This window comes from Heterodontus francisci, unplaced genomic scaffold, assembly GCF_036365525.1.
Source record: "Heterodontus francisci isolate sHetFra1 unplaced genomic scaffold, sHetFra1.hap1 HAP1_SCAFFOLD_85, whole genome shotgun sequence".
Taxonomy (NCBI): Eukaryota; Metazoa; Chordata; class Chondrichthyes; order Heterodontiformes; family Heterodontidae; genus Heterodontus; species Heterodontus francisci.
The window spans coordinates 5,685,865-5,698,481 of record NW_027142342.1 but is presented as its reverse complement, the minus strand read 5'-3'; positions in this window follow the sequence as shown (position 1 = coordinate 5,698,481).

Genomic DNA, 12,617 nt, shown 5'->3' with positions numbered 1-12,617 from the left:
AAAGAACAATCACTGTCCAATTATTAAAGGACTGACCGTAAATCACCGACAAAACAATCACTGTCCAATTATTAAAGGACTGACCGTAAATCACCTACAGAACAATCACTGTCCAATTATTAAAGGACTGACCGTAAATCACCTAAAGAACAATCACTGTCCAATTATTAAAGGACTGACCGTAAATCACCGACAAAACAATCACTGTCCAATTATTGAAGGACTGACCATAAATTACCTACAGAACAATCACGGTCCAATTATTAAAGGACTGACCGTAAATCACCAACAGAACAATCACTGTCCAATTATTAAAGGACTGACCGTAAATCACCTGCAGAACAATCACTGTCCAATTATTAAAGGACTGACCGTAAATCACCTACAGAACAATCACTGTCCAATTATTAAAGGACTGACCAAAAATCACCTCCAGAACAATCACTATCCAATTATTCAAGGACTGACCATAAATCACCGACAGAACAATCACTGTCCAATTATTAAATGACTGACCATAAATCACCTCCTGAACAATCACTATCCAATTATTAAAGGACTGACAATAAATCACCTACAGAACAATCACTGTCCAATTATTAAAGGACTTGACCAGAAATCACCGACAGAACAGTCACTGTCCAATTATTGAAGGACTGACCATAAATCACCTCCAGAACAATCACTCTCCAATTATTAAAGGGCTGACCATAAATCAACTCCAGAACAATCACTATCCAATTATTAAAGGACTGACCGTAAATCATCTCCAGAACAATCACTATCTAATTAATAAATGATTGACCATCAATTACCTACAGAACAATCACGGTCCAATTATTAAAGGACTGACCATAAATCACCTACAGAACAATCACTATCCAATTATTAAAGGACAGACCATAAATCTCCTGCGGAACAATCACTGTCCAATTATTAAAGGACTGACCATAAATCACCTCCAGAACAACCACTATCCAATTATTAAAGGACTGACCATAAATCACCTCCAGAACAATCACAGTCCAATTATTAAATGACTGACCATAAATCACCTCCTGAACAATCACCATCCAATTATTAAAGGACAGACCATAAATCACCGACAGCACAATCACTGTCCTATTATTAAAGGACTGACCATAAATCACCTACAGAACAATCACTGTTCTATTATTAAAGGACTGACCACAAATCACCTACAGAACAATCACTGTCCTATTATTAAAAGACTGACCATAAATAACCTACGGAACAATCACTGTCCAATTATTAAAGGACTGACCATAAATCACCTACAGAACAATCACTGTCCAATTATTAAAGGACTGACCGTGAATCACCGACAGAACAATCACTATCCAATTATTAAAGGACTGACCGTAAATCACCTACAGAACAATCACTATCCAATTATTAAAGGACTGACCGTAAATCACCTACAGAACAATCACTGTCCAATTATTAAAGGACTGACCGTAAATCACCTACAGAGCAATCAATGTCCTATTATTAAAGGACTGACCGTAAATCACCTACAGAACAATCACTGTCCAATTATTAAAGGACTGACCGTAAATCACCTACAGAACAATCACTGTCCAATTATTAAAGAACTGTCCGTAAATCACCTGCAGAACAATCACTGTCCAATTATTAAAGGACTGACCGTAAATCACCTACAGAACAATCACTGTCCAACTATTAAAGGACTGACCGTAAATCACCTACAGAACAATCACTATCCAATTATTAAAGGACTGACCTTAAATCACCTACAGAACAATCACTGTCCAACTATTAAAGGACTGACCGTAAATCACCTACAGAACAATCACTATCCAATTATTAAAGGACTGACCGTAAATCACCTACAGAACAATCACGGTCCAATTATTAAAGGATTGACCGTAAATCACCTACAGAACAATCACTATCCAATTATTAAAGGACTGACTGTAAATCACCTACAGAACAATCACTATCCAATTATTAAAGGACTGACCGTAAATCACCTACAGAACAATCACTATCCAACTATTAAAGGAATGACCGTAAATCACCTACAGAACAATCACTATCCAATTATTAAAGGACTGACCGTAAATCACCTACAGAACAATCACTGTCCAACTATTAAAGGACTGACCGTAAATCACCTACAGAACAATAACTATCCAATTATTAAAGGACTGACCGTAAATCACCTACAGAACAATCACTGTCCAATTATTAAGGGACTGACCATAAATCACCTACAGAACAATCACTGTCCAATTATTAAAGGACTGACCGTAAATCACCAACAGAACAATCACTATCCAATTATTAAAGGACTGACCGTAAATCACCTACAGAACAATCACTGTCCGATTATTGAAGGACTGACCGTAAATCACCTACAGAACAATCACTGTCCAATTATTAAAGGACTGACCATAAATCACCTTCAGAACAATCACTGTCCAAATATTAAAGGACTGACCGTAAATCACCAACAGAACAATCACTATCCAATTATTAAAGGACTGACCGTAAATCACCTACAGAACAATCACTGTCCAATTATTGAAGGACTGACCGTAAATCACCTACAGAACAATCACTGTCCAATTATTAAATTACTGACCGTAAATCACCTTCAGAACAATCACTGTCCAATTATTAAAGGACTGACCGTAAATCACCAACAGAACAATCACTATCCAATTATTAAAGGACTGACCGTAAATCACCTACAGAACAATCACTGTCCAATTATTGAAGGACTGACCGTAAATCACCTACAGAACAATCACTGTCCAATTATTAAAGGACTGACCATAAATCACCTTCAGAACAATCACTGTCCAAATATTAAAGGACTGTCCGTAAATCACCTACAGAACAATCACTGTCCAATTATTAAAGGACTGTCCGTAAATCACCTACATCGCAATCACTGTCCAATTTTTAAAGGAATGACCGTAAATCACCTTCAGAACAATCACTGTCCAATTATTAAAGGACTGTCCGTAAATCACCTACAGAACAATCACTCTCCAATTATGAAAGGACTGACCATAAATCACCTACAGAGCAATCACTGTCCAATTATTAAAGGACTGACCGTAAATCACCTACAGTACAATCACTATCCAATTATTAAAGGACTGACCGTAAATCACCTACAGAACAATCACTATCCAATTATTAAAGGACTGACCGTAAATCACCTCCAGAAAAATCACGATCCAACTATTAAAGGACTGACCGTAAATCACCTACAGAACAATCACTATCCAATTATTAAAGGACTGACCGTAAACCACCTACAGAACAATCACTGTCCAACTATTAAAGGACTGACCGTAAATCACCTACAGAACAATCACTATCCAATTATTAAAGGACTGACCGTAAATCACCTTCAGAATAATCACTGTCCAATTATTAAAGGACTGACCGTAAATCACCTCCAGAAAAATCACGATCCAACTATTAAAGGACTGACCATAAATCACCAACAGAACAATCACTATCCAATTATTAAAGGACTGACCGTAAATCACCTACAGAACAATCACTGTCCAATTATTGAAGGACTGACCGTAAATCACCTACAGAACAATCACTGTCCAATTATTAAAGGACTGACCAGATATCACCTTCAGAACAATCACTGTCCAAATATTAAAGGACTGTCCGTAAATCACCTACAGAACAATCACTCTCCAATTATTAAAGGACGGACCATAAATCACCTACAGAACAATCACTGTCCAATTATTAAAGGACTTTCTGTAAATCACCTACAGAACAATCACTCTCCAATTATTAAAGGACGGACCATAAATCACCTGCAGAGCAATCACTGTCCAATTATTAAAGGACTGACCGTAAATCACCGACAGAACAATCACTGTCCTATTATTAAAGGACTGACCATAAATTACCTACAGAACAATCACGGTCCAATTATTGAAGGACTGACCATAAATCACCTACAGAACAATCACTGTCCAATTATAAAAGGACTGACCATAAATCACCGACAGAACAATCACTGTCCAATTACTAAAGGACTGACTATAAATCACCGACAGAGCAATCACTGTCCTGTTATTAAAGGACTGACCATAAATCACCGACAGAACAATCACTATCCAATTATTAAAGGACTGAACATAAATCACCTACAGAACAATCACTGACCAATTATAAAGGACTGACCATAAATCCCCTACAGAACAATCACTGTCCTATTATTAAAGGACTGAAAATAAATCACCGACAGAACAATCACTGTCCAATTATTAAAGGACTGACCGTAAATCACCGACAGAACAATCACTGTCCAATTATTCAAGGACTGACCATAAATCACCTACAGAACAATCACTGTCCAATTATTAAAGACTGACCATAAGTCACCTACAGAACAATCACTGACCAATTATTAAAGGACTGACCATAAATGACCTACGGAACAATCACTGTCCTATTATTAAAGGACTGACCATAAATCACCTACAGAACAATCACTGTCCAATTATTAAAGAACTGAGCGTAAATCACCGACAGAACAATCACTGTCCAATTATTAAAGGACTGACCGTAAATCACCGACAGAACAATCACTGACCAATTATTAAAGGACTGACCATAAATCACCTGCAGAACAATCACTGTCCAATTATTAAAGGACTAACCGTAAATCACCTACAGAACAATCATTGTCCAATTATTAAAGGACTGACCATAAATCACCCACAGAACAATCACTGTCCAATTATTAAAGGAATGACCATAAATCACCTACAGAACAATCACTGTTCTATTATTAAAGTACTGACCACAAATCACCTACAGAACAATCACTGTCCTATTATTAAAAGACTGACCATAAATAACCTACAGAACAATCACTGTCCACTTATTAAAGGACTGGCCAAAAATCACCTACAGAACAATCACTGTCCAATTATTAAAGGACTGACCGTAAATCACCTACAGAACAATCACTCTCCAATTATTAAAGGACTGACCGTAAATCACCGACAGAGCAATCACTGTCCTATTATTAAAGGACTGACCGTAAATCACCTACAGAACAATCACTGTCCAATTATTAACGGACTGACCGTAAATCACCGACAGAACAATCACTGTCCAATTATTAAAGGAATGACCGTAAATCACCTGCAGAACAATCACTGTCCAATTATTGAAGGACTGACCGTAAATCACCTACAGAACAATCACTGTCCAATTATTAAAGGACTGACCAGATATCACCTTCAGAACAATCACTGTCCAAATATTAAAGGACTGTCCGTAAATCACCTACAGAACAATCACTGTCCAATTATTAAAGGACTGTCCATAAATCACCGACAGAACAATCACTGTCCAATTATTAAAGGAATGACCGTAAATCACCTTCAGAACAATCACTGTCCAATTATTAAAGGACTGTCCGTAAATCACCTACAGAACAATCACTCTCCAATTATTAAAGGACTGACCATAAATCACCTACAGAGCAATCACTGTCCAATTATTAAAGGACTGACCATAAATTACCGACAGAGAAATCACTGTCCTGTTATTAAAGGACTGACCATAAATCACCGACAGAACAATCAATATCCAATTATTAAAGGACTGAACATAAATCACCTACAGAACAATCATTGACCAATTATAAAAGGACTGACCATAAATCACCTACAGAACAATCACTGTCCTATTATTAAAGGACTGAACATAAATCACCTACAGAACAATCACTGTCCAATTATAAAAGGACTGACCGTAAATCACCGACAGAACAATCACTGTCCAATTATTAAAGGACTGACCGTAAATCACCGACAGAACAATCACTGTCAAATTATTAAAGGACTGACCATAAATCACCTACAGAACAATCAGTGACCAATTATAAAAGGACTGACCATAAATCACCTACAGAACAATCACTGTCCAATTATTAAACGACTGACCGTAAATCACTGACAGAGCAATCACTGTCCTGTTATTAAAGGACTGACCATAAATCACCGAAAGAACAATCACTATCCAATTATTAAAGGACTGAACATAAATCACCTACAGAACAATCACTGACCAATTATAAAAGGACTGACCATAAATCACCTACAGAACAATCACTGTCCAATTATTAAAGGACTGACCGTAAATCAACGACAGAACAATCACTGGCCAATTATTAAAGGACTGACCGTAAATCACCGACAGAACAATCACTGTCCAATTATTAAAGGACTGACCATAAATCACCTACAGAACAATCACTGTCCAATTATTAAAGGACAGACCGTAAATCACCAACAGAACAATCACTATCCAATTATTAAAGGACTGACCAGATATCACCTTCAGAACAATCACTGTCCAAATATTAAAGGACTGTCCGTAAATCACCTACAGAACAATCACTGTCCAATTATTAAAGGACTGTCCATAAATCACCGACAGAACAATCACTGTCCAATTATTAAAGGAATGACCATAAATCACCTACAGAACAATCACTCTCCAATTATTAAAGGACTGACCGTAAATCACCTACAGAACAATCACTATCCAATTATTAAAGGACTGACCGTAAATCACCTACAGAGTAATCACTGTCCAATTATTAAAGGACTGACCATAAATCACCAACAGAACAATCAAGGTCCTATTATTAAAGGACTGACCATAAATTACCTACAGAACAATCACTGTCCAATTATTAAAGGACTGACCGCAAATCACCGACAGAACAATCACTGTCCTGTTATTAAAGGACTGACCGTAAATCACCTACAGAACAATCACTGTCCAATTATTAAAGGACTGACCATAAATCACGAACAGAACAATCACTGTCCAATTATTAAAGGACTGACCATAAATCACCGACAGAACAATCACTGTCCAATTATTAAAGGACTGACCGTAAGTGACCGACAGAACAATCACTGTCCAATTATTAAAGGACTGACCATTAATCACCGAGAGAACAATAACTATCCTATTATTAAAGGACTGACCATAAATCACCTGCAGAACAATCACTGTCCAATTTTTAAAGGACTGTCCATAAATCACCTACAAAACAATCACAGTCCAATTATAAAAGGACTGACCTTAAATCACCTACAGAACAATCACTATCCAATTATTAAAGGACTGACCGTAAATCACCTACAGAACAATCACTGTCCAATTATTAAAGGACTGACCATAAATCACCTACAGAACAATCACTGTCCAATTATTAAAGGACTGACCATAAATCACCGACAGAACAATCACTGTCCAATTATTAAAGGACTGACCGTAAGTGACCGACAGAACAATCACTGTCCAATTATTAAAGGACTGACCATTAATCACCGAGAGAACAATAACTATCCTATTATTAAAGGACTGACCATAAATCACCTGCAGAACAATCACTGTCCAATTTTTAAAGGACTGTCCATAAATCACCTACAAAACAATCACAGTCCAATTATAAAAGGACTGACCATAAATCACCTACAGAACAATCACTATCCAATTATTAAAGGACTGACCATAAATCACCGACAGAACAATCACTGTCCAATTATTAAAGGACTGACCATAATTTACCTACAGAACAATCACTATCCAATTATTAAAGGACTCACCGTAAATCACCAACAGAACAATCGCTCTCCAATTATTAAAGCACTGACCATAAATCACCTACAGAGCAATCACTGTCCAATTATGAAAGGACTGACCATAAATAAGCTACAGAACAATCACTCTCCAATTATTAAAGGACTCACCGTAAATCACCAACAGAACAATCGCTCTCCAATTATTAAAGCACTGACCATAAATCACCTACAGAGCAATCACTGTCCAATTATGAAAGGACTGACCATAAATAAGCTACAGAACAATCACTCTCCAATTATTAAAGGACTGACCATAGATCACCTACAGAGCAATCACTGTCCAATTATTAAAGGACTGACCATAAATCACCGACAGAACAATCACTGTCCAATTATTAAAGGACTGACCATAAATCACCGACAGAACAATCACTGTCCAATTATTAAAGGACTGACCGTAAATCACCTACAGAACAATCACTGTTCAATTATTCAAGGACTGACCGTAAATCACCTCCAGAACAATCAGTGTCCAATTATTCAAGGACTGACCATAAATCACCGACAGAACAATCACTGTCCAATTATTAAAGGACTGACCATAAATCACCTCCAGAATAATCACTGTCCAATTATTAAAGGACTGACCATAAATCACCTCCAGAACAATCACTATCCAATTATTCAAGGACTGACCATAAATCAACTCCAGAACAATCACTATCCAATTATTCAAGGATTGACCATAAATCAACTCCAGAACAATCACTATCCAATTATTAAACGACTGACCGTAAATCATCTCCAGAACAATCACTATCCAATTAATAAAGGACTGACCATAAATCATCTCCAGAACAATCACTATCCAATCAATAAAGGACTGACCATAAATCATCTCCAGAACAATCACTATCCAATTAATAAAGGACTGACCATAAATCATCTCCAGAACAATCACTATCCAATTATTCAAGGACTGACCATAAATCATCTCCAGAACAATCACTATCCAATTATTAAAGGACTGACCGTAAATCACCTACAGAACAATCACTGTCCAATTATTAAAGGACTGACCATAAATCACCTGCGGAACAATTACTGTCCAATTATTAAAGGACTGACCATAAATCATCTCCAGAACAATCACTATCCAATTAATAAAGGACTGACCATAAATTACCTACAGAACAATCACTGTCCAATTATTAAAGGACTGACCATAAATCATCTCCAGAACAATCACTATCCAATTATTCAAGGACTGACCATAAATCACCTACAGAACAATCACTGTCCAATTATTAAAGGACTGACCATAAATCACCCACAGAACAATTGACTATCCAATTATTAAATGACTGACCATAAATCATCTCCAGAACAATCACTATCCAATTAATAAAGGACTGACCATAAATTACCTACAGAACAATCACTGTCCAATTGTTAAAGGACTGACCATAAATCACCTGCGGAACAATTACTGTCCAATTATGAAAGGACTGACCGTAAATCACCGACAGAACAATCACTATCCAATTATTAAAGGACTGACCATAAATCACCTCCAGAACAATCACTATCCAATTATTAAAGGACTGACCATAAATCACCTCCAGAACAATCACTATCCAATTATTAAAGAACTGACCATAAATTACCTACAGAACAATCACTGTCCAATTATTAAAGGACTGACCATAAATCACCTCCAGAACAATCACTATCCAATTATTAAAGAACTGACCATAAATTACCTACAGAACAATCACTGTCCAATTATTAAAGGACTGACCATAAATCACCTCCAGAACAATCACTATCCAATTATTAAAGAACTGACCATAAATTACCTACAGAACAATCACAGTCCAATTATTAAAGGACTGACCATAAATCACCTCCTGAACAATCACTATGCAATTATTAAAGAACTGACCATAAATTACCTACAGAACAATCACAGTCCAATTATTAAAGGACTGACCATAAATCACCTACAGAACAATCACTGTCCAATTATTAAAGAACTGACCATAAATTACCTACAGAACAATCACAGTCCAATTATTAAAGGACTGACCATAAATCACCTCCTGAACAATCACTATCCATTTATTAAAGGACTGACCGTAAATCACCGACAGAACAATCACTGTCCTATTATTAAAGGACAGACCATAAATGACCGACAGCACAATCACTGTCCTATTATTAAAGGACTGACCAAAATCACCTACAGAACAATCACTGTTCTATTATTAAAGGACTGACCACAAATCACCGACAGAACAATCACTGTCCTATTATTAAAGGACAGACCATAAATGACCGACAGCACAATCACTGTCCTATTATTAAAGGACTGACCAAAATCACCTACAGAACAATCACTGTCCAATTATTAAAGGACAGTCCATAAATCACCCACAGAACAATCACTGTCCTATTATTAAAGGACTGACCAAAATCACCTACAGAACAATCACTGTCCAATTATTAAAGGACAGTCCATAAATCACCCACAGAACAATCACTGTTCTATTATTAAAGGACTGACCACAAATCACCGACAGAACAATCACTGTCCTATTATTAAAGGACTGACCGTAAGTCACCTACAGAACAATCGCAGTCCAATTATTAAAGGACTGACCGTATGTGACCGACAGAACAATCACTGTCCAATTATTAAAGGACTGACCATTAATCACCGAGAGAACAATCACGATCCTATTATTAAAGGACTGACCATAAATCACCAACAGAACAATCACTGTCCATTTTTTAAAGGACTGACCATAAATCACCCACAAAACAATCACAGTCCAATTATTGAAGGACTGACCATAAATCACCTACAGAACAATCACTATCCAATTATTAAAGGACTGACCGTAAATCACCGACTGAACAATCACTGTCCAATTATTAAAGGACTGACCATAATTTACCTACAGAACAATCACTATCCAATTATTAAAGGACTGACCGTAAATCACCTACAGAACAATCAATCTCCAATTATTAAAGGACTGACCGTAAGTCACCTACAGAACAATCGCAGTCCAATTATTAAAGGACTGACCGTATGTGACCGACAGAACAATCACTGTCCAATTATTAAAGGACTGACCATTAATCACCGAGAGAACAATCAGTATCCTATTATTAAAGGACTGACCATAAATCACCTACAGAACAATCACTATCCAATTATTAAAGGACTGACCGTAAATCACCTACAGAACAATCACTCTCCAATTATTAAAGGACTGACCGTAAGTCACCTACAGAACAATCGCAGTCCAATTATTAAAGGACTGACCGTATGTGACCGACAGAACAATTACTGTCCAATTATTAAAGGACTGACCATTAATCACCGAGAGAACAATCACTATCCTATTATTAAAGGACTGACCATAAATCACCAACAGAACAATCACTGTCCATTTTTTAAAGGACTGACCATAAATCACCCACAAAACAATCACAGTCCAATTATTGAAGGACTGACCATAAATCACCTACAGAACAATCACTATCCAATTATTAAAGGACTGACTGTAAATCACCTCCTGAACAATCACAATCCAATTATTAAAGGACAGACCATAAATGACCGACAGCACAATCACTGTCCTATTATTAAAGGACTGACCAAAATCACCTACAGAACAATCACTGTCCAATTATTAAAGGACAGTCCATAAATCACCCACAGAACAATCACTGTTCTATTATTAAAGGACTGACCACAAATCACCGACAGAACAATCACTGTCCTATTATTAAAGGACTGACCGTAAGTCACCTACAGAACAATCGCAGTCCAATTATTAAAGGACTGACCGTATGTGACCGTCAGAACAATCACTGTCCAATTATTAAAGGACTGACCATTAATCACCGAGAGAACAATCACGATCCTATTATTAAAGGACTGACCATAAATCACCAACAGAACAATCACTGTCCATTTTTTAAAGGACTGACCATAAATCACCCACAAAACAATCACAGTCCAATTATTGAAGGACTGACCATAAATCACCTACAGAACAATCACTATCCAATTATTAAAGGACTGACCGTAAATCACCGACTGAACAATCACTGTCCAATTATTAAAGGTCTGACCATAATTTAACTACAGAACAATCACTATCCAATTATTAAAGGACTGACCGTAAATCACCTACAGAACAATCACTCTCCAATTATTAAAGGACTGACCGTAAGTCACCTACAGAACAATCGCAGTCCAATTATTAAAGGACTGACCGTATGTGACCGACAGAACAATCACTGTCCAATTATTAAAGGACTGACCATTAATCACCGAGAGAACAATCACTATCCTATTATTAAAGGACTGACCATAAATCACCAACAGAACAATCAATGTCCATTTTTTAAAGGACTGACCATAAATCACCCACAAAACAATCACAGTCCAATTATTGAAGGACTGACCATAAATCACCTACAGAACAATCAGTATCCAATTATTAAAGGACTGACTGTAAATCACCGACTGAACAATCACTGTCCAATTATTAAAGGACTGACCATAATTTACCTACGGAACAATCACTATCCAAATATTAAAGGACTGACCGTAAATCACCTACAGAACAATCACTGTCCAATTATTAAATGACAGACCGTAAATCACCAACTGAACAATCACTGTCCAATTATTAAAGGACTGACCAGATATCACCTTCAGAACAATCACTGTCCAAATATTAAAGGACTGTCCGTAAATCACCTACAGAACAATCACTGTCCAATTATTAAAGGAATGACCATAAATCACCTACAGAACAATCACTCTCCAATTATTAAAGGACTGATCGTAAATCACCTACAGAACAATCACACTCCAATTATTAAAGGACTGACCGTAAATCACCTACAGAACAATCACTGTCCAATTATTAAAGGACTGACCGTAAATCA